This window comes from Phocoena phocoena, chromosome 4 (genome assembly GCF_963924675.1).
Source record: "Phocoena phocoena chromosome 4, mPhoPho1.1, whole genome shotgun sequence".
Classification (NCBI taxonomy): domain Eukaryota; kingdom Metazoa; phylum Chordata; class Mammalia; order Artiodactyla; family Phocoenidae; genus Phocoena; species Phocoena phocoena.
In genome coordinates this window covers 122,688,138-122,712,642 of record NC_089222.1, presented here as the reverse complement: position 1 = coordinate 122,712,642, position 24,505 = coordinate 122,688,138, and the positions used below count along the sequence as shown (strand labels likewise).

The 24,505-nt window shown below is 34.5% G+C and overlaps 1 non-coding gene across 1 annotated transcript; it reads left to right on the top strand.

The window, feature by feature from the left end:
• Positions 1-24,130: 24,130 nt before the first annotated feature.
• LOC136123035 (U6 spliceosomal RNA) lies at positions 24,131-24,237 on the top strand. Its single transcript, XR_010655910.1, has one exon. It is a non-coding gene; the product is annotated as a U6 spliceosomal RNA (small nuclear RNA).
• Positions 24,238-24,505: the final 268 nt, after the last annotated feature.

Sequence of the window (24,505 nt, the reverse complement as noted above, 5' to 3'; positions counted from 1 at the left end):
TTCTCTTTTAATTTAAGTGGAAAAATCCTCCTTCATCGTCATAAATTTTTTTATATTCTTCTGTTGCCTTGTCCTAAACATGTTGCATTCTACAACATTCTTCATTTTATATGTGACATGTAATAATCTTCATTTTCTTTTTCCTGCTGGGATACTTTTCTGCTTCAAATGCTTTCTCAAAATTTGCTTATTCATTCCATTCTGAACTCTCCTTTGGTAACTTCATAATTGCTGAAGAAAAAAAAGTAGTGCCTACAAGTTGGACTCAGATTAATTTTCTATTACATGACAGTGAATGACAAGGGAGAAAATCTTGCCTTTCCAAACACATGTGAAGAAACTGTTTTCAAAATATCTAATAAGTATTTTGAAACACTTTCATGAGTTATATTACTTTCTATACATGCAAAACTATTTAAAATATTTCTAAGGAGAATACTCATCTAGATACATGACAATACTTCTCACTGGATATTTTCAACGTGTTTAGGTAGGAAACAAATGTCTACCTTTTCTCTCAATGCCCACACTACCCACGGAACATCATTTTTGTCATGTCTGTTATGAAACAGCTTCATTGTCTCAGGATAATTGGTGCTCCTGGAGTTATTTCTGCCCAGGACCTCTTCCAACAATCATTACTAACAAACTATCACAGTATTTTAGAACACATATTTATATAAAATTATATCACTTTCCTTACTACATTTATTCATGCATTTTTCTCTTCAAATAATTTTCCAAACAACCACAAGTAAGGAGGACGTAGACATTAAAGACAAGTCTGCTTTTTACAGGTATATCTCCCCTCTGGACTGTAAATTTTATGAGGGATTATTGAGTTGATTTATCTTCATATGCCTCAGTGAAGGAGGAAGTCATGGAGAGGATGTGACTGCTAGTTGACCCTCAAGCTAGACATGAGGTATCAGAGATTCCTCACCTCTTTCCCTGACCTTGGAATGTGTATTCCACTTGCCTTCCCCATGCAAGTAGCTGCCCCAGAGTCATAACCTTGAGACTGTAATGTGATGCTGAGATCATCTGGAGGGTGTACATGGCTAATCCAAGTAAAGGCCTCTATATAAACTTTAAAATTCTGGTGATGGGTGCAGAGATGTACTTGTTTTAAGCCACCCAAGACAAGCCTTGTAAGTAAGTTTCCTTACCTATTAAACCTGTCACCTACCAATCTGGAGTGGTCTGCTTCTTTCTTCACTCTCCCTGCCCTCCATATAAGGGGGCCAGTTTCAGATTATACCTGGGAAGTTCCCAAGGTTGTGAAGCAATATTCAGAACAATTAGAAATAAGATTTCCTTGAGAACTTTAGAAGATGGTAGCATAGAAAGACCCTGAGCTCACCTCCTCCCCCAGACACACCAAATATACACCATTACAGAGTCCCCTGTGTTGCTGGAGAAGCCAGAACAGCAGATGACAAAGGATACTACAGGGCTGCATCGTTAGTGTTTAAAATGTTGGGCCTATATTTTAGAGATTCTACATACTGAGAGAGTTATCAAAAATCCATAAAATTATCTGAGTTTAAGCAAGTGTGCTTAGCCAAGTTAATCCTTTTTATGAATTTCAAATACAACAATATTGGTATCTAAAATCTTAGCATAAGTGCCTCTCTTTAAACAACATGCAGAACGAGGTGATGCCTGCTTTGGTGGCATTCTGTATTTTAAAAAGATGAAACTGTAAATAGCAGTCTAAGGCCAGTGGTTTCTTCAAATACTGCCCTCCTCCTTGCATTCAGAGATATGAAGATTTTCACTTTTTTTTTTTTTTTCCGATACACGGGCCTCTCACTGTTGCGGCCTCTCCCGTTGCGGAGCACAGGCTCCGGAAGGCGCAGGCTCAGCGGCCATGGCTCACGGGCCCAGCCGCTCCGAGGCATGTGGGATCCTCCCAGACCGGGGCACAAAGCCGTGTCCCCTGCATCGGCGGCGGACTTTCAACCACTGCGCCACCAGGGAAGCCCGATTTTCACATTTTTAAAAGCCATTTATGAGTGAAGGGAAACAGAAGGATGAATTGACAGGTAGGCAATTAGCTCATTACGGGATAGGCAGGTGGAACGCTTGCCCTTTAAACAGGGTCTCAGCTGTTTTTCTGAGCTGCTGGTGAAGAAAAGAGATGATCATCAATTCCCATTTACCCTTTCCCTAATCTCCCTATCACTAGGAACACAGTTCTGGCTGAAATGTGTCTGAATATATTTGGCATTTGTAAATGTCAATATAATATCCTGAAACAATAAATACATACAGATATACTTAGAGAAAAACAATACTTGAGACGCCATAGAAGACGTGTTAAGTCTTTGGTTTTGTGGTGTTTTTAAGGCAGATTTAGATTTTCTTTCATCATTCTTAAGACTCCAGGAAGGAATCTCGTGAAAAGATGAAACCTAGGGCACTTCCTGGGAGTAAGAAAAATTCTCCCAAAATAGTAGGAACCTCTGTTCTGGCAGATTCTTCTAAAGAAATAATGATACCTTGTCACTTATTGTCACTATGAAGTCAAAACCAAATATCAACTAAACCCTATGCCACCAGAAAGCTGAACTAAACCTCATTGTTTTCTAATATTAAGTTAGCAGAATTTTAAAGTGGTAGTGAGTATTCCAAGCAGAAAGATGTGATCTTTCATTTCTGTATTTTATATAACAACCGTTATGTAATATTTCCTCTTGGTGTTCACTCATTTGTGATTTTTTTTAATTGAATATCTTCCAACATAGTAAAATATAATGCTAATGGTGATTAATTGGCTTTTACATTTTTGTCTTTAACCCTCAAATATGACTTACAGTTGACACTTGAACAACACCAGGGTTATGGGCGCTGACCATACAGTTGAAAATCTGGAAATAACTTTACAGTCAGCCTTCCATATACATGGTTCCACATCTGAGGATTCAATCAACCAAGGATCCTGTAGTTTCAAAGTACTATTTAGCGAAAAAAATCTGCAGTAGACCTGGGCAGTTCACATCTGTGCTGTTCAAGAGTCCACCGTAATTGCAAATCAATGCATTCTTTGGGAGGAACTAATCTACAGGCACATATGATGACTTAATGACATATTGTGCTTTAACGTTACCCATTCTCTTTTGCTGGCACTTGCCCCTACCTCTATTTTTAATCATATTTAGCATCCTCTTAATAATATTTGGTATGTTGCTCATGGCAATAGGGAGAGAGAGCATGCTTACTTCAACAAAAAAAGAAAAGGAAAGATTGAAAAAATGTCAGCATTTCTGGGGGCCAAAGGGAGTGGATGGGGCCTCCCTCTGTGCATCAGTCAGCACATTTCTATAATGAGCCAATGATACAGATGCTAAGGGACTACTTTTTTTTTTTTCCTTCAGAAAGGTATCTTGCATATACAATTTTGCTCAAACACTTGACAACTTCCTAAAATACCTTATGAACAAAAAGCAAGGAAAACAACACATAAAAATTTGATACTTGGAAAAAAGTTTGCCTAAATTACTATTATTATTTTTTTGTTCTATGATTTTCCTTTGGTAAATTTTAGGAATAGTTTAATTACCCATATACCTTATTGTCTTCTCTTGTTCCTAACGGTGTCAAGGTTGGAAGCAGGCTATGGAAACGTTCATGGGAATACAGATATACAGTTAATATCTAGTAGAAACTGTCATTTCCTGCCAGCTCACACTGTGCCAGGCACTGTTCAAAGTGCTTCATGCACATTTGCACATTTCTGCTTCATCCAGAACTGTGGGATGTAGGTACTCATCCTCGTTTTACAATTGAAGAGACTGAGTATTACAAAAATTAATAAATGTACCCAAGGTTATATGCAAATGACTGGCAGAAGTGGGGCACTGTGAAGCTAGGACCTGTTATAATAACCACACTCTCCTTTTGATAGATTCAAAATAAGGAACTATTGCAGGAAATTTTGCATCTTTGATGTTAACAATAAAAATTACTGTGAATGCTCAGGATATTTACAGGCATCTAGTTATTTGAATTTATATAAGTTAAAATACTGGAATATTTGACATAATTATTCACCCAACTATTTAGCCATATTTTGTAATGTTTCACTGTAATTTGGTAAGCTGCAAATAAGATTTTCACCTAAAAACAGTTTCTTCTTTAACATGAGCGCTTTAATATTGTATTGCAATATCCAAAACTCTGAATTCTGTATAATAGTATATATGTAGTGTTTACAGCACATATATACACCCTATGCAGTGTTTATATATTTATATATTTACCTATTAAAATGTGACTTATAATACATGTATACATGGGGGTATGTAGATTATGTTTATATATATATATATATATATATATACACACACACCCATATATAGGAGTATAATATGTGCATATATGTAAACATAATAAGCTATGAGAAAAATGCATAAATTAGACAACTAGTTTTGATTTTTAATTTTAATGATAACATTGTTCTTATTTGTTTTATATAATAACATTTATTTAATATAAATTATTTTGCCCAAAATTTAGATCATCATAAATATCTATTTAAAAATGGATTCTAATCATTCTATGCACTAATGATCAACTTATTATTTTATAAAAACTAATATCTAGTCTTTTAATATCTAGACTAGTATCTAAAAAGATATTAAATATATAACTAGTATAGCTTAAGTAAAGATTAGTTTTATAAGGCTATGATTTTGAACAAGGAGTCATCCATCCTCTTAACAACTAGAGGTAGATGATGATCATTTTTAAACTTTTATGTTTATCAAGTTTTTACTTGGTCATTTGTCAAGAACATTTAAAATATTTATGTTGGAAAGTAAAAACTCATATTATTCATAAAGCAAATATTAGAAAGTCTATGATACAGAGGAGGAAACTCTGTATACAAGTCACTATATCCTTGAAAAAGTACAAATTTTTCCACATTTCAGATTTCAGTATGACTTATTTCCTGGAGATTTTTCTGAGTTTCAAGATATTTTCTCACATCTCAGAATAAACTATGCCATTTTAGCATGTGTTCATCATAGATTAAATAATTTATGATACCAAAAATTTTTGTACATTCTTCCAAATTATGCTGATTCAATTTTATATTGCATTTTAAGGCAAATATATGGTTAAAATAAGTTTATATTAAGCAAAAAATTTAACTTATAAAACATTGCAATACATCTTTAATTACTGAACACTTCTATTTAAATCAGTGTTGAGGAAGGTAGGAAAGAAGGAAGGGAGGAAAAAGAAAAAAAGTCCTTTGCTTATTTTTATTAGAAGTTTAAGAGTGAAGACTATTAATTTTCTTTTCTGCAATTGGATTTGCTGTTGTTGTTTAATTAATATTTTGTAGAGGTTCCAGATCAAGATTTAGAAAATGTAAATTACTGATTGAAACTAAATTGCCTTTAATGTATATTTCAAACTTTATTTATATAAAGTCGTCCACACATTGTGTCACATTGTGAGTACATACTGAAAATTTCTTCCAAAGAAATACATTAAATTAGCATTGCACGTTAAATCAGAGTGCCCTTTCTACCAACTGCATTATTTATATTTTAGCTTTAACACCCAGAAAAAAAAAATAAATATTAGGTATGCATAATTTGACAAATGATTTAACTAAGTCCAGAGATTTGAAATATATACAAATTTAGTAAATGGCAAAACTGATTCAATTCCAAATTTCTCAGCCTCTGAAACCAATGCTGTGTTCACTTGACTATACTAAGCATTTTATACTGTAATATAATTCATTTTCTAATTTTTTTTCTCTGTATACTCATCTCTCTGCCTCTTTACACAACTCTACATTTTTCTACATGTATGCCACTGTTTTCCTGTTTCGTCTATTTGGCTGCTGTCTCCAAGTTTCCCCCCTGTGTCACATCTGCCTGTGCATACTCCCCAATTCCTTTCACTAATTGTTAATATGGAACTGAATTTACTTTATAAAACAACTTTATTATTTCTACAATGTATAAGGTAATTATTTTAAAATCCATTATAAGTACTTAATTTGCTTTCTTAAAAATCTATGTGTGTGTATGTGTGTGTGTGTATGTGTGTGAGTGTGTGAATTATTCCTAACAGAATCTAAAATAGATTTCAAAACACAGATTAAATAAAAGACATGGAAAGGACATCGGAGATCTTTTCATCTCATCTATCTCCACCCATATCCTTCTCCCCTTAAATTCTTTTATAACATTATTAACAAACGATTCATCCAGACTCACCTTTCTGTTTATTTTCAGGATTATTTACTCAAGATAACCAATTGCATTATGAACATTCTACATTTTGTAATTAAAATATGCCCCTTCCTCACATTTGCGAGTTAAATAACATCATATTATAGTACTGAAAACTGAACAAAATTGTACCAACAGCTAAAATGGAAATATCTTACTTCCTGTTAAATTATTATTCTATTAATAGGGCCTTATTTTTCTACTGTGTCTTACAGGGCCTAGAATGAAAAAAGTTTTTGAAGTCTTTCCATCTATGCTCATCTCAAGCCACATCTACTTTTTTTCACATTATATTACTTATTATTTGAGCATATAGTCAAATGTTATAAATGAAGGACTATTTCTACTAACACTTGAGGAATAATACACAGAATCCCAACAAAAATAACAATTATAAACACTAGATAATACTAAAAAACAAAAAAATACTGTCCATAGCAAGTGTTGGTGAGAATGTAGAGCAACTGAAACTCTCATGCTTCCTGGTGGGAATCTAAAATGGTATAATTATTTTGAAAAATAGTTTGGAAATTTCCTAAAAATGAATATACACTTACCATATGACCCAGCCATTTCAATCCTGGAAATTTACTGAAGGTAAATGACATCACATATACACATAAAATTGCATATACTTCTATTCATATTGGTTAAAACTTGGCAACAGCCCACACGTTCATCAGAAGATGAAAGGGTAAGCGAATATGGCATATCCACCCAATGGAATACTACTCAGCAATAAAAAGGAATACACTAATGATACAAACATCATAATGGATTAATCTCAAAATCATTATGTTAAGGAAAAGAAGCCAGACACAAAAGAGGACACATTGGAATGATTGAGAAAGGAGGAATTAGGAAATGAGACCATGAATGAGGAAATACAGAAATGATTGGAATGTTTCACATCTTAAATGTGATTGAGATTGCACAAATGTGTATATCATTTAAAATTTATTTACTTGTACATTTTAAATGGATGCAGATTCACTATATGTAGACTGTATCACAAAAAGTTATTTAAAGTGATATATCAAATTTAATATTGCTGATTTGGAGCTCCAGCATGGATGTTCAATAATCTGAGTGCAGATTTTGCATGCAAAGTAATTTGTTATGTCTTAATTTAAAAAAAATATTTAATAAACCAGAAAGCCATGCCTTCAACATTTTACTCTAAGTCCACACTTCTCAAATGTAAATACAGTCATATCCTAGAATAGAAGTAGTATGGGGTATGGTAAAGAGTGTAGAAGGCCCAGACAGTTGAACAAAATTGACATTTCAAAATGATAATTTAAAATAAGTAGTTGCTAATCTCAAACTTATTTTAAACTGTATTGCAGGCACACAGATATCCTATACTTATTAATAAGAATTCTTATGAAAGGAAGATATTTGTAAGGAATTACCACATTATAGTAAGCCCATTAGAGTTGTTCACAGCCATTCAGAAGGATAGCTTCACTCTCTTCTCATTTTGCCATTTTAATGCTGAACAAATTATTTCCCTAGATACAGCAAACATTTCAGGCCGGTAAATCATCTATGCATAAATCAGAAATATTTATTGACATTTTCTAAGAAGTACAAATCTACTTATAACTAAAGTTTCAGCATTATGCCCGCAAGGAGATTTCTGAAGCTATTTTCCAAACATCTATCAAAAAGTAAATGATTACAAAGTATTTTTCATATAAGCCTATGCTTTTTCAGAGACGATATGCATCTTATAGGTGTAATTCATTCTGAGACGGAAAAGGGTAATGGAGTATTAATAAAAAGCAACTGGCCTCTTTATCGCAATAAATAATACACAGAAAATAAGTCCTCAAAAGAGGGCTTGTCCTCTACTTCTGGCATAAATAACCTTGTATTTTCTTTGATAATACAGGATGCAATGAAGACTTCTCATATTGTTTCTCAGTTGTTAAGAGTGAGGGCTCTGGTTTCGAACACTGGATGTCCAATTTACTAATCTGATCATGGATGACTTGTTTAAACTATTTGTACCTCATTATCACCTTATGCATATTGGGGCTGTTGCTGATATTTACTGCTTAGAATTTTTTTGTGTGATGTTCGTATATATTAATGTCTGGAAAGTGCTTTAAAAGCTATTTGAAACAGGGTAAAAATTCAATACATATTACATGTATTTATTATGTTTAATTTTGATATATTATTCCCAGTATCTGTGAGCATTCTATTAAACACATTATTTTTACATAAATCCTCTTTCATTAAAATTGTCCATCTAATGCAGAATAAATATTTAGTTTTTAAGACTCAATTTTGGAAATGCTGTTTATGTCTTTCAAAACCAACCTTATATCTGACTTTTTTTAAAAAAATACACTCATGATTCTAAGGTGAAGTTCCCCTACTTCACCATAAAAAAATATTTAGAATTGACCTTTGCTCATTACTCCATGCTTTCACTCTAATATTTCTATCCTTGCCATTTTATCAGGCATTTCAGACTTGAGAAGCACTTCCCTGTATGTTTCCACAAAATTCTGAGAGATAAAATGCCATTGTATTAAATCAAGAATTTATCAGACGTTCTGCTTTCAGCGCAGTAAAAGATACAAAGTAAAGAATGTTCTCCTCATCCAGTTCTACAGGGATTGAATCATTAGCCAGTGCAGTTTCAGACCTACAGACACCCTGAAAGGAATTCAAGGGGGAAGGTCAGGAATGAGGCACTTTGTGCTCTGGGAAAACAGGCAGATAGATAACTTCAGAGGAACTTTTTATGAACTGGAATTCTTGCATCTTCCCATACTTAGAAAAGCACTAAAATCATTAACTGAGATATCTGTTCCTCATGACTAGCAGTAACCTTCTACAGAGAAGTATGCTTGATTACACGTACCGCTTTGCCCAAAAGCACACATATACTGCTGCCCCCCAGCTCTTTGGAACAGTTCCTCCAAGCTGAGAGGCTGTGTCCCAAACACCTAATAAATTCAACTCAGAGCTTGAAGTTTGTGCATTTATTTCTTCGAGTCTACAAAGATGTTTAGGTAGTTCAAGTGGAATGTAACAAAAAATCCAGCTATTTGAGATTTTATTCTGTCTCATTTTAATAAGAAACATGTAACACTTAAGAATAATTTTGTTCTTTGACAGTCACAATACCTTTTAAAAATTAGTAATAAATCACATTAAAAAAACAACTATTTTCCCTTTTATAATGTAACTTTCATAAAAATTTTTAATTTCTCAAAACAACAATTGTTAGTGAATATACTGATATCTGCAGACTGTAGATAAAATTTTCATTAAAGATAAGCCTTAGTATGATTTGCATAACTTAAAAAATAAAATAAAGGGGTTAATTTTCTTTTTCCACTGACAAGAAAGAATATATATTAAAATCTTGAAAAGGCAAAACTAGAGTGACAGAAGATCAGTGGTTGCCAAGAGCTGAGGGTGATGGGAAAGGATTTACATTGTAGGAAAAGCAAAATATACCATCCTCAAATGTGTCTTTTTGGCATGAGGATTAAATTATGCTGTTTATTTTAAAGAAACTGAAGACACGGCGGTTGGGGGAAATCTGAAAACTGAGTAGAAGTTTCTATTTTGTAAGAAACATTTACATTTATAAGAGAACTCCCCATTTGTAAGGGGGTCTCCCTCTCTGTACTAGGAAGAGAAGGATGAATTTAAATCTCTAGAAAGTCTTATCAATAAAGAAGGCAATGACCTAAATTTCTGTAATAAAATTACCCTTGTAGGCTGTGCTTTTCCTGGTAACTTATGATAACTGCCTTTCCCACCCCCCCCCCAACAACTTCTTTTTGTCTTTAGCTGGAGATGTTATTTAACATGGTACCTTGGGCCATTTTAGGGAGTTACTCTGTTTTCCTGGGTCTCTCCCACGTATACAGGAGGTATACATGTTATTAAACTTTCTGTTTTTCTCCTGTTAGTGTATTAAAGGGGGTGTCTCAGCCAAGAACCTAGAAAGGTAGAAGGAAAACAATTTTTCTCCCCCACAAGCAGCCCCAAAATATGGGGTGGTTAGTTTTTATGGGCTGGGTAATTTCATAGGCTAATGAGTGGGAGGATTATTCCAACTATTTTGGGGAAGGGAAGGAAATTTCCAGGAATTGGGGCATCACCCACTTTTTGGCCTTTTATAGTCATCCTCAGATCTGTCATGCCACCTGTGGGTGTGTCACTTAGCATTCAAATGTATTACAATGAGAGTATAATAAGGAAGTTGAATCTTCTGCCATCTTGGACCTAATTGCTTCTAACCAGTTTTGTCCCATCCAGTTTTCTCAAAGGTTGTGTCATTCTTTAAGGGTTGTGCCCTGCCCCCCTCCCTCTTATCTCAGTGGTGCAACTGGTACTCTACTCCAGGCAGTAGGGCTCTGGAGAAAAGTACAGTATTTCTACAAACTAAAAGCTATGATTTAAATGAAAAAGTAAAGTAGAATAAGATAGTCTTTTATGAAATTAATTAATATTTTAGTCAAAAATTTTGAAGTTTTGCTGATGATTTGTAGAAAAATTGTAGGAAGAAGGAATTTTATGCATGCTCCGCAGAGTCAAAATAAGCCCTCGTTCAAACAGCTTTACACCAAATGTTTTAGGTCAGAGTAACTGTGTATTTAACAGTAATTACATCAGGTGACATGGATGGTCACTGCAGAATTTGTTCTGTCTAACAACATAATGTCAACTTAAAGAAAAACACACAACATAAAAACTGTGAGGTAAAGTTTTATTCAGTGTCTTACTGAAGACTGTAGCCCAGGAAACAGTCTCTCAGTAGTTCTGAGAGAACTGCTCTGAGAAGGTAGGGGAGAAGCCAGTCTGCATATGATTTTGGCTGGGGAATACATGTAGTCAAGCATGAAATGAAACAGGACCCTTTGGGGCCCTTGCTGGTACAAATCCCTTCCTTGTTCTCTGTTTCTTGTTTGCAGGAAATAGGCTTCATTCAGCCTCCTAGACCTTTCCTGAATTCCAAAGGGCAGATTCAAACAGCTGCTAATCAGGTAAGGGAGGGAATGAAGAAACAAGGGATGAGCAATGAAGAAACAATAATGCAGCCTTGGGGCAGGGTCCTGGTTTCTCCTCAAGGGATATACATAACAATATCTTTGAGATCTTCTGCAGGGACTAAGACCCTCACCCAGGTTGGGGATGGTGACTTCAGGCTGAGCACAAGATTCCTGGAGCACTGCCCTGTTACCTCACTACCAACCAATCAGAAGGAAATCCCACACCCTGTGGCCTCACCCCAAATTTTGCCCGTTTAAAAACTTCTCCCCCAAAACCATCCAGGAGTTTGGATTTTTTGAGCATGAGCCACCCAGTCTCCTTGCTTGGCCCTGCAATAAACCTTTCTTTGCTCCAAACTCTGATGTTTTGATTTGTTTTACCTCACTGTGCATCAGGCACACAAACTTGCTTTCAGTAACAAGAGTACATGTTGGTAAATGGTTACTGCTGGTCACAAGGGACAGATATCTCAATGAATGATTTTAGCGCTTTTTTATGTATATGGGAAGATGTAAGAATCGGGGTTCATTAAAAATCTTCCTTAGATATACATCAAACTATCTGTGGGACCTGTTTTTCCAAAGCACAAATGGCTCATCTGTTTTTCATATTGAATTCCCTTCAGGGTACACTGTTGGTCAGCAACTGCAGTGACCAATGACTTAATCCTTGCAGAATTGGTTGGTGAGCAACATAGTTTGTTTTATAATAATATACATACACCCATACAAATATAAATATACATACATGTCTATTGTTCTATTGTTAGTGTTAAAATTAAAACAAAAAAGCAGAGACCGGACTTGAAAATTCTCTGAGCGGACAAAATCAGGTTAGTCACACAAACAAAGTTTAATTTAGCTTATTTTGAAAAACTAATTTGACCTGGGTGGTTTCTTGCTTATGCCCCTGGAAATCATAAGCAAAACTCAAACTGAGACCATGCAACTCAGACTGGGACTTGAACCCACGCACCAGGACTCAAACACAGCCAAAACCCAGATTGGGACTCGAACACACGTTCTTTTGACTGAGATCACACACCTGGTCTCAGGACTTAATGAAGCTCAGGTTCTTGATGTCTCATCACAGAAAGAATTCAGTAAGAGACAAAGTGATAAATAAGAAGTGGATTCATTTAGAGAGAAACACACTCCACAGACAGAGTATGGGCCATCTCAGAAGTCAAAAGTGGCACCAAGGTATAGGGTTGTCAGTTTTTATAGGGGTGGGTAATTTCATAGGCTAATGAGTAGGAGTAGTATTCCAGCTCTTTTGGAGGAAAGGGTGGGGATTTCTAGGAACTGAGTCACCACCCACTTTTTGACCTTTATGGTCGGCCTTGGAACTGTCATGGCACCTGTGGGTGTGTCATTTAGCTTGCTGATGTGTTGCAATGAGCATATACTGAGGCTCAGGGTCTAGTTGAATTCAACTTGTCTGCCATCTTGGACCTATTTGGTTCTAATCAGTTTATGTCATGTTCTCCAGCTATGTCATTCTTTTAAAGGTTGTGACCTGCCCCCTTCCCTCCTGTTTCAAAACTGTTTTCCAAAATTGAAATGAGGTAACCAGCAACCAATTCCCTATCATTTAAGAAAATTCTAATATTATAACCAATCATTACAAAGAGTAACTTAGTCATTGCCTTCCCACTATATAAGTTGCTATAAAACAATATACCACTGAGCTCCATTCATGTTTTGCTTTGAGTGCTCCTGGCTTGCAAACTGTTTTTGTGTGTGTGTGTTCATGATAAATTTTTACTAATTACTACCACAGTGATTCATTGGTTTTACTTCTGTAATCTCTAAACTTTTGACATTGATTTAATATGACATGATATGTATGTGTCCATAAACATATTATATCTTTCACATTTACAGATTTTTAGGAAATATTTTATATCCATAAAGCTACTGAGATCTCTAAAGATCAGTACTGTGCTTATTCCAAAAAGAGAAAAAACAAGATTGCAAGCTAAAAAATAAAAAGCTTCTTTTTATTAGACATTTTATATTTTAAGGAATTAGGAGTAGGGGGAAATTCCAAGTAAAAAACTATTTTTCTTCAAAAACTTCTGATTACTTCATAAATTGAAACTTCCTGAGGACAGATGGACACCTGCTAGGATTTAATAGTTCATTTTGAGTCACTTTCCTTTTTAGTTGCAAATTTCTGCTGTTCATTTCAAGTATGGTTTTAAACTTTGTTTTTACTTTTAAATAAAAATTCTTCCTACTCTTTTGATATGCTGATATCCTATGATATCTCACCTTTTATTCAAACTACAGTGAACACTTCCTCCCTAGTCTCCTTTTGCCTATCTTTTTTTTTTATTCCCCCAAAGGCATTTCCTTGAAATGTAATACATGGCTTTATACTTCATAAACCCATGGAATTTAAAATCTTTTTTACCTATGATCTCATTTCTTTGATTCCTTCCCACTTTCAAGCAATTCCTGCATCGTTGTGAAACATACATTTAGAATAATTTCTTCTTGTTGAATTCTCTAGTTTAGACAATGTAATTGACCTCTCAGAAACCAGGAAACCTTTCTAGTCTATTTTTAGCTATATTTGTCACCCACCAGCTGTCGAGGCAGTTAAAATTCCCCTGGAGAACACTGTTAAACAGTGTTATTGAGTGTTGCATTTCAAGTTCAAACTTTTATAGCACTGAAACCTGTGCTGTGTGCATAGTGGCTTCACCTCTTAACAGGGATCAATATTGCTTTTTTCTGCTTTAAACTTAAATAGAAAGAGTGTCAGTAAACTCTGATCAAAATCATAAATATGATCTCTTCCTTTATCAAATAAATTTATGACCAATATTTCTGGATAATAGTAGATAAGCAGCACAGTAATTTTATAGATAACACCCATATTTTTTATATGACTATCAGAAAATGTTTCCCCTTAAAAACAGAAAATATGTTTGGAAAATTACTGAAAATAGGGAGAAATTAGGTAAACATGTAATATAAGCGCTTGGTATTTAAAATGAAATACTAAAGTAAAAAAGAATGAAGTAATTATAGATTTGAAATATGTAAATCGAAAAACAATTCTCATCTTTAAAAATAATGCCTTTCTGTCTTCACATAAGTCTAAATTTTGTTGTAAGTAAATTTTAGAAAATAGAGCTTTAAAATAGTATACTGTACTTGGTCTATAGTTGCTAAATTTCACAAAATAAAAGAACTACGGGGGCTTCCTGGTGGTGTAGTGGTTAAGAGTCCACCTGCCGATGCAGGGAATGCGGGTTCGTGCCCCAGTCCGGGAAGATCCCACATGCCACGGAGTGGCTGGGCCCGTGAGCCATGGCCGCTGATCCTGCGCGTCCGGAGCCTGTGCTCCACAACGGGAGAGGCCACAACAGTGAGGGGCCCACGTACCGCAAAAAAAAAAAAAAGGAATTACAAAGGTGAAAAGCATGTATAGTTTTCAACAGCTCTTCATCCACTGAAAATAATTGACCATAAATTTGTTAGCAGTTGGACTCTGAAGTGGGATGGGACCAAGGTACAGGTACATATTACTTTAATGAACAATGATGTGTGAAAGGAATCATAGCCTTGTCAAGAAGATAATGGTGAATTATATAGCCTATTTGTGGATGAAAGGCTGTGTGACAAGCACATGAAGTAGTCTGTAAAAAAATGCCAGTTAAAGTTCTTCTTTGAAAAGGAAAAACTCAAGGAAGTGCATAGCTTTCAGGACATGTCCATTAAATAAATATACTGAAGTCCTGTTTCAAAGATTTTGGATGAAATAGAACAATTTATTGGTTTTCTATTGCCTCTGTAACAAATTTACCATAAATAGTAGCTTAATACAAGATACATTTATTATCCTAGAGTTCTGAAGGTCAGAAGTCTGACATAGGTCTCACTGGACTAAAATCAAGATGTGGTCAGGGCTGAGGTCCTTTCTGGAGGCTCTAAGGGAGAGTTCACTTTCTCCTTATTTGGATTCAGTTTCTTGTGATTGTAGGTGTGAGATCAGTGTATGGGTTCATAACAGGCTTCCCCAGGATGTGCCACTTGTGGCATGTGGGTTATTTTGAGCTAAAGGCAATGAAGACCACGCAAGCTCAAGAGAAACTGCTACTTCCTTAATTAACTAGAAGAATTTAAATTGGGGCTTTTTCCCAGAAAAAAGTTATTCCCAGAGATACATTTTATCTAGGTGGCCCCATATGTATGGCAGGGCAAACATCTAATTACCAAACATCTGTTTTCCTCTTATTGTCCTGTGAATGACCTTCCTGTCCTTGAAAGCCCCAGGTCCCTATCCCATTCCTTATCTCTGGATAGCATGTCTATCTCATTTTAATTTTTCTGTCTTTCACCCTCTTATGTATGTGGGATTCCTGTAAGTATGAAATTAAATTTGATTTTCTCCTGTTAATCTGTCTCATGACAATATAATTCGTAGACCAGCCAGAAGAACCAAGAAAGGTAGAGGACAGTTTTCTTCCTCCCTGACATCAGCTCTTCCTGGCTGGCTGTCAGCTGTCGCCTTTCAGCTTCCAGAGGCTGCCTTTGATCCTTGACTCACGGCTGTCTTCTTCCATCTTCAAAGCCAGTAACAACATGCTGAGTCCCTCTCATGAATCAAATCTCCCCTTCTTTCCTCTCATCTCTGACAAAGCCAGGAAAGGTCCTCTAATTTTAAAGATACCTGAAGTAAGATTGGGCCAACTAGGACCCTCCCCTTAATCACACCTACAAAGTCTCTTTTGCCATGTGACGCAACATATTCATGAGGTTCCAAGCGTAGAGTATGGACGTCTATTGCAGGGGGCCCTTATGCTGCCTACCATGACTCTTGACATTGATTACTTTACCCAGTGCATTTGTTTGGTAAGGCTGACATAACAAAATACCACAGACTAGGGGCTTAAACAACCAAAATGTATTTTCCTCACAGTTCTATCAGCTACACGTCCAAAACAGAGGTGTCAGCAGATTTGATTTCTTCTGAGGCCTCTCTACTTGGCTAGCAGATGGTCATCTTCTTGTTGTGTCTTTACATGGTCTTTTCTCTGTGTACATGCAGCCCTGGTATCTCTTTGTGTGACCAAATTTCCGTTCCTTAGAAGGACACTACTCAAATTAGATTAGGGTCCACCCTAAAGTCCTCATTCTAACTTAATCACCTCTTTGAAGACCTACCTCCAAATACAGTCACATTTTGAGGTATTGAGGATTAGGGCTTCAACATATGAATTTTGGGGAGAGGCAATTCAGCCCATAAAAGACAGTAATTTGGGCATTATGAGAGCTGGGAATTTACAATGCCACTTCTCTCAAAGTGCAACTGAGAAAACCAGTAATCAGATAAACCAAGTAGCTCAAGGTTATGTAGGCAGTCCATTGTATGGCAAGAGCTCCAATCAAGTCCAGCACATTTGCAGTGCAAACTTAATTTTCCCAATATGCCATGTTCCCCCTCCACACAGTCATATAATTTTAATACATATCTTACCAAAATTCAATTGTAGGGCTTGATTTTGCAAAATGAGCACATAAAAGAATAGTAATACGTGCTTATCTACTGTGGTTTCTGAATATGAAACACTATTTTTGGGGGTGGGGGGTGACCCATGTATTTTCACAGGCTTAAACTTCTGACTGATTGGCTCTCCTGAGTTTTGTTTTGTTTTATGTTTTTACCAGGAGTACGTCTTTTCAGGACTCAAGGAAAACACCACCTCACCACATTAAACATAAACTAAATTAATTTTAAGGACTTAATAGATATATTCAGTCTACCACATAATAATGAAATGGCTCTAGCTCTGACTTTAAATAACACATGGTGAATTGAGGCATCAGACAAGGAAACTGGAAATCCTAATAGACTGTGGTTTTATGCTATGACTTGGGGTAGTCCAGGCTTCACACAGGAGGCACACAGAGAAGAAATGGCACAGTTGAGGGGTTGGATTGGGACAGCTGACTGGAGGAGACAGCATTGAGTTTGCCAGGGGAAAGGAGGGAGTTGAGTGGAGAGAGAATGGAAGCAGCGGTGTGAATTCAGCAAGTATGAGGCTCAGAATAGAGAGAGACAGCATTGGTAATTTAAAGAATGACAGCATTGTTAAATGTAAAGAACTGAATGTAAGTCAGTTCATTCTGCCCAGAATCTGGAGTACCACGAGTGGATCTGAAAGGTAGAGAGAAAAGGCAATGATTGGAAAATGGTACATTCGTGGAAAGTTATGAAAATAGAGATATAACCTAGGTCCTCATGATGAAAGGCCTAGTATGCTCTCCAAAAACATTAGGATTTCATCATGAAAGCAAATGAGAGTTCCTGAAGAACTGAAGTAGATAAATAGAATGAACATATTTATATTTTATCAAAACAAGTTCAGTTGATGAGTAAAAGATAAATAGGGGTGGGATATGAGAGTATGAAACAAGAAATAAAAAGCTGCAGCAATAATAGAACATAATACTAATTGAACTCTTACTATATACCAGTTATTTTGGTGGATGCTTAAATGATGCACTTTCTATCGACTTAACTTTTGGAGTAGGTATTCTTTTTAGCCATATTTTAGTAATGAGGAAACTCAAATCAGAGAATTCAAATGACTTTCCCAAAATAAAATATCTGTTGAGTGATAGAGGTATGATTTGAAGTCTGGCAATCTGACTCCTGAGCTCATGCTCTTAAATACTACACAATCCACATCCTCAAGGAAGGTAAGACAATGAAATAAAGTCCAGAGGACTCAGGACACAGGAAAAATGGACAAAACAGGTTAATATATTGATTTTAAAAGTTGAGGAAGGTAAAAAGAATGCTAGCTCAGGAAACCCACATTTACAAAGCTCCCTGTGATTCCATGGCAATTTGTGTATTCCTCAATTGCATACATTTTCAAATTTACTTTTAATTGGGGGTTTGCTTTCTCCTTCCTATACCTGACTTCAAACTCTTCATCGATAAGGATTAAATTTTAAGAGAGAGAAGCCTAGAATAATCTGTTATAGAAAGAATGAGAGAAGCTTCTCTTTCCTCATATTAAACAAATCTTGAGTGTTGATTCTTAATTAGTCACCTACTGATTATGTGCTCCTTTGACAAGTTACTTCATTTTGTTAATTATTTCATTAATTACATATGAATTTATGACGATAATGAAGATTTCACTTTAGGATTAATTTGTCTATGTAGCTGCAGCATTGGTTAGTAAATGTTACTTATCTTTGCTTCATTGTTTTGGTCTTCAAGGAAACTTCAATCAGAGGATAAGTCATCTAATATTGTTTAAAGTATCTCTATTTTTCTCATTTCCAAAGAGAAAAGATGCAGTTGATTTAGTATTAAAGGAAGTTAATGTGAAGAAAAATATTATAATATTAAACTATTATTCAGCTAGATTCTTATGTAAATAGCCTTTGTGTCAAAGATACTTACACAAGCATAGATCACTACTTTAGCATATCCCATTGCACTCAGCATTACTCCCAACCAGGACCACTGTCACAGGCTGCACGTATTAGGGCCCCATAGTTGCTTTCACGCTCTGCTGTTGATACGTTGAAATACCTAATAAGTTTTGAAAAAGAAGCCTGCACTTACATTTTGTACTTGGTCCCACAAATTATGTAGCTGGTCTAGTTCCCACCTATCAAAATATAGATAGTTGGCACTCTCCTCCTTACTCTTTCAACATTAATTAAAATTAAATACATCAAAACCCAATTAATTCTATTTATTACACATAGATATTGAGAATTCTAGAAAATCACAACCTTGTAAATGTTCATTAACATTAAATACATTTAATGGATTTTTAAATTTTAACTGCTCTACTTCCCCAAGGCAAGGTATCCTCACCAAAAATCTAGGTTTCACAATGCATTTGGTTTTTGACTGAAAATTTTACCCATAGCAGTGCCAGGACTCACATTCTAAGTATCTCCTTTGTGCCTATCCTTCTTCAAAGACTTCAAAGTCAGCTACTGTGGTATAATCCATATGTAAAGAAAGGGAAAGGGAGGGATATTCTCCATTGTATTTCTATATTTTTATTTTTCTTCTATCTGAAACCTTCCCAGTTCTTTTAGAAGATTTTCTCAAATTTTTTTTCCCACTTCCCTTAGTGATCATTTAATGAAAAATCTACAACTGGTTGGGCTAGGAAGGTTAATTCTTTACACATTCATTTAATAATTTTTATTAAATCACTATACTTCACCTAGCATTCACCTAGCAGAGGATATAGCAGTGAGGAAGCTACAAAATCCTTTCCCTGTGGGAGCTTAAATTCTAGTGGTCATTTATACCTTTTAGGTAACTCTGACATATATAATATCAGAACTACAAGAACAAAGCCCATTAATAACTTAGATATCTTTTCTTTTCTAAATACATTTTCATTTTTCATAGGCAAAGTTTTGAGGGTTTTTTTTTTTTTTGAGCTGGAAGGAAATTTTGATGTCACTAGTGTTAGGAATGATAGGGTTTGTGGATAAATCATTCTCTTAAAAATCAAATTCTCTTTAAATGTGAATCTACTCATCTTTATTTTACAGTATTTGTTGTACAGTTTTCAGAATCCAAAAAAAAAGGTACTAAATGTCAACTAAAATTACGACTGAAAACAAACCTATTAGGGAATACAGCTATGACTGAATCAGATTATCAGCTAAGATTATACTGTTTTTCTGAGATTTAATGAAATTTGTATGTGTTTCCTAAGATATGTCTTAACACTCTGTTCTATTCTTTCTTAAATTCTTGTTCCCATTTCTGCTTCCAAGTTCCTTCTGCTGAGTTATACATCTCACTTTTACAACTGTTTCCTCTTAGCCTCTCATAAATCCAGTTGTAAAATACAGTTCTCATCAGTGGATGTAGCATATATTAGAAGTTTTGAAACAAAAAATGTCTTTTGCTCCACAAAACTTAAAAGTGAATAGTTAAATTTTTTATTATTACTTAGCAAGAACTTTATTCTTTATTAAGAATTGTTCTATATCAATTATTTTGATCACCTTGAAAATTTCTACATAAAGTCTAGCTCCAGACAATGATTCTTAGGCTATTTTCATTTTTATATTTTGCCCTCTTTTGGTGTCTAATCCAGCCTCCAAGTTCCTGTTCATTTCCTATCAATGTAGTTTAGCTGATTTCTACTTTTGCCTTATATAATCACCTATATCAAATGAGTTTTTAGCAAAAAATGTCAGTTTTATTTCTTAGAGGTAGTTTGCTGTAAGAAGTTTAAAATAATACTTTAAAAACTGCTGTAAGTAATTGAGTTATTTAATATAATATGTACAAAGTTAGAGAAGTACAGGGCACTATGGGAATCCACAGGAAAGGTATTTTGGTGATATTAGGATGGGCTGGCTCCCCGGTTGAAGTGGCACTTAGGATGAGAAGCAATGAAACTATGTGCTATATATAGACTGAGGAAAGGAAAGTGTGAAATACTCAAAACCAAAGCTGAGAAGATACTTGGGAAAGTGACAAGAATTCAATATACTTGGAGGGTGGTGTGTGGAACACAAGGAGATGGATGCAGAAAGGAGGCAAAAGTAGAACAGGGTTATGATCACTAGGGATAATCACTGTAGGTTATTAAAAAGTTTGAACTTCTTCCTAAAAATGAAAACACTGGAAAGGTTTTAAGCAAAGTGATAACAATCTGTTCTCTACTTCAAAAATTTTATGATGGCTACAATAGCCACAATGGATCCCAGGGAACAAATGTGAAAATTCAGAAACTAGTTACGAAGTACAGTATTGTAGAAATTCAGGTGATAAATGATTGTGGTTTGAAGCAGGATAATAGCATAGGTAATGGAGAAACAGGAAGAGGTATAAGAGGGTTCACTGTGAACCAATGTTGACAAAAATTCATTGATTTTGAAATTCACTGCATGTTAGAGAAATTGGTTGATTTATATTTTTGATATTAAAGGCAAAGTGTATCTGACTAAACTGATTGTCTGTTATTTAAGTGGTTTTTGTTGCCTGTCCCCAAGATTTGATTTACACTTTGGAAATGACAGAAAATGAAAAATTCCTTTTATATTTTTTAACTTGATATTTTTAGACAAAATACCAATAAAGAAAAACACATGAGTTACACAATTTTTTCCCTCAGATAAGAGAGGTGGAAATTTAAGACTTGTTTCCTTTATCTTTTCAGAGAATCCCATTGAGTTTAGGACTGGGAAAGACTTTAAAGCACTTTCTTTTCAAATTACACATTTGATAAGAGGATTCCATTAAAAGCATCCCTATGAGGGTCACATAATCTGGTGCTTCTCAAACTTCAATGTGTATATGAATGACATGAGGATCTTGTTAAAATGTGAATTCCAGGTCTGTAATTTTGGGAGGAGTAATTTTAATAAGTTTTAATGTGAAATTTTGAGTCTTTAATACTGTTCCAGCTGTTGCTGATGTTCTTGATGGACTATCTTTTGAGTACTATGGGTCTAACTTACACTTGAAAACAACTCCTAGTTAAACCAAGTTCATTGCTAATCCTGACATTATGGCATTATGAGAGAACACTGTTGAGTCCAGAATTTAGGTTAAATGAAAAAACTTTTATCTTTTATTTATACATGTTTACTATCTCCTAATCTGAGAGCCAGCTTAAGCTCAAGTTTTCTCTGCAAAGTGAAGGGTAGATGGTACCTTTCTGTAGGACTCCTTGAATTAACTGGGGATAACTGATTGAGCCACATAACCCAGTGAATTAACTGAATAAAATAGGCACCATTTAATTTAGTTTAAAAGTGACAGTGTAATATATCTACATCTACAAGCAAATTCCTTCACTTTACGTATTTTTTGAAGATTCATTTACATGAATACTACTTCAGACTAAACTTTAGAGACATATCTCCAAATCTGGAAATACTTAGTTATCTCAGCACATTTCAATTTGCATCTTATCTTATATAAATATTTTGGAATGAATACTGAAAGCTGTATAGTTATAGAATTTGACCCCATGTTTGTCTGTTTGAAGGCCTTTGTTTTTTCCATTATTACTTGACTCTCTGTATTTTTTCTCCAATCAAAGTTAAATTGTAAAAAGATCAATTTGAGTCCGTTTCTATTTCTCTTATCTATAACATTCAGTAATAAGAAGAAAAAGAAGAAGAAGAAGGTCACCTAATTCGCAGGTTCATTTAGTGAATTAGAGTCAATATGAGCACTCATCTGGTATACAGAAGGTGCTTATAAATTGTACTGGTGGGTGTAATTAGTAGAATTATTAAAGTTACATCCTCAAGCTCTTGAAAATAGTCAGTATCCTTCTCACTGTCAGAGAATGTGCAGTGAAGTTGGGAGACTTCCTGCCTCATTCACCAGGGGTCTCTCTTGGGGCTTTTCATAGGCTCCTAACTTCTTTATATATATATATTTTTCACTTTCAATGACATTTATCGTTTTCTTTCTAATTTTATAAGGAATACATGTTCACTGCAGACAACTAGAAATACATAAAAGCACATCAACAGACACTTGGTTTGCTTCCATATCTTGGCTATTGTAAATAATGCTGCAATGATAATAAGTGTGCATATATCTTTACATATTTTACAATTTATAGAAATACGGGTGGCTTATAACAGTATAACTTCACATGCAGAAGAGTCGTTCCTATTGTTAAACTAAGTTAGAAATTTAGAATGAAGGTCAAACCAAGGCGTGTGATTTCTATAAACGTTTCACAGACTCACTAATACATTTTTGGAGAGTTTAACTTCATATTTAACTTTCATTTAAGAAGCTTCAGTGGTCTTTCACATGTCTAGTGTTTTTTTGAAAAATAAGAAAAGAAAACACAAGACAAATATTATTCCTTAAATTATTTCTGGTTATAATTTTAAAATAAAATAAATATTTGATTTAGCAATAATATGTGAATTACTGGCAGTGGTGAGGTCATGAATGTAAATGAGCTGGAAAAGTTCCACATGACATAAAGTCCATTTAGAAAAAGTGAGAAAATTACTGGCCTTGCCATATGAGAAATATTTATGTAATTAGGTTGATTTTTGGTATATTTGTTTTATGCTTGAATTTATTAACTGATCATTTGTAAAGTTTATAAAACTTTCTTTTCTGTTCATTGTTTATGCTTCCTATTTAGCTGTGCAGTGGAATCAAAGACACATGAATGAATATAATGTTTTTATAATTATTTGTTCACCAGCAATGAGCATTCAAGTTTTTCTGGTATTATGAAATCATTGGTTTGATACAAATAATACACAATGATTTTACTAAGTCGGAAAGTGACAATATAGAGTTCTCATCTAGTGGAACATTTTTGCTTGGACAAAATTATTTTAAACAAAAAACTAATAAAAGCAAAACAATAGAAAACAGTAACAGTTTTTATTGCCTTTGTATTTTTAAGTTTTGTCTAAAATTTCCTGTTTTCCTTCAATAAACACTTATTATCAGAAAATATATTTGTTTAGTTGACATATTTAATTTTTAAATAATCAACTTCCTAATATTAACTTAGTTAGCAAAGAACTATTACCTCATATGAAGTAGCTAAATCTATTTACACAACTAAAATCCATCTAAAGTGTCAATATCCTCTTCCACCATATTGTTTCACCACACAAACCTTCAGTGGCAAAATCTCATCTTTTATGAAATGAGTAATAATCTTTTTTGTAATATGATGGCTGTATGGGGGTAATGCTTAGAATTATTATTTTTAAGAGGAGAATCTCTAGCCCTCCTTGATCTATATCCCTCTCATATACATAGCCCTTGAAACATGGGGTATATTGATTCCAGACAGCCTCCTATTAAAAAAAAAAGATCAGGTGCTTGTTTTGGGAGTACATATTGTAAAATTGGAATGAAAACACCTAGACTAGCATGGACCCTGATCAAAGATGACAGACAAATTTGTGAAGCGTTCGTATTTTTATTCTCTAATGAAAATTAAAGTAGCTGAGTTTTGTTTTTTCATTTTTAAAGATTGAGCTGTATGATGCCTAGTTAGGTTTAAACAAATGAGATACAAATGAAATAAAAATAATATAATTTTACTTAAGAGCTCACAAAAATGAAGTAACTTATAATTTTAAGAAAATTTTCCTTGGTATGCAGCCAAATGTTAATTTTTAAATGATGTGTTTTTACTTTTCTTTCCCTTTGTAACTTAGTTTATAAAAAGCAACTTTAAAAAAGCTCTT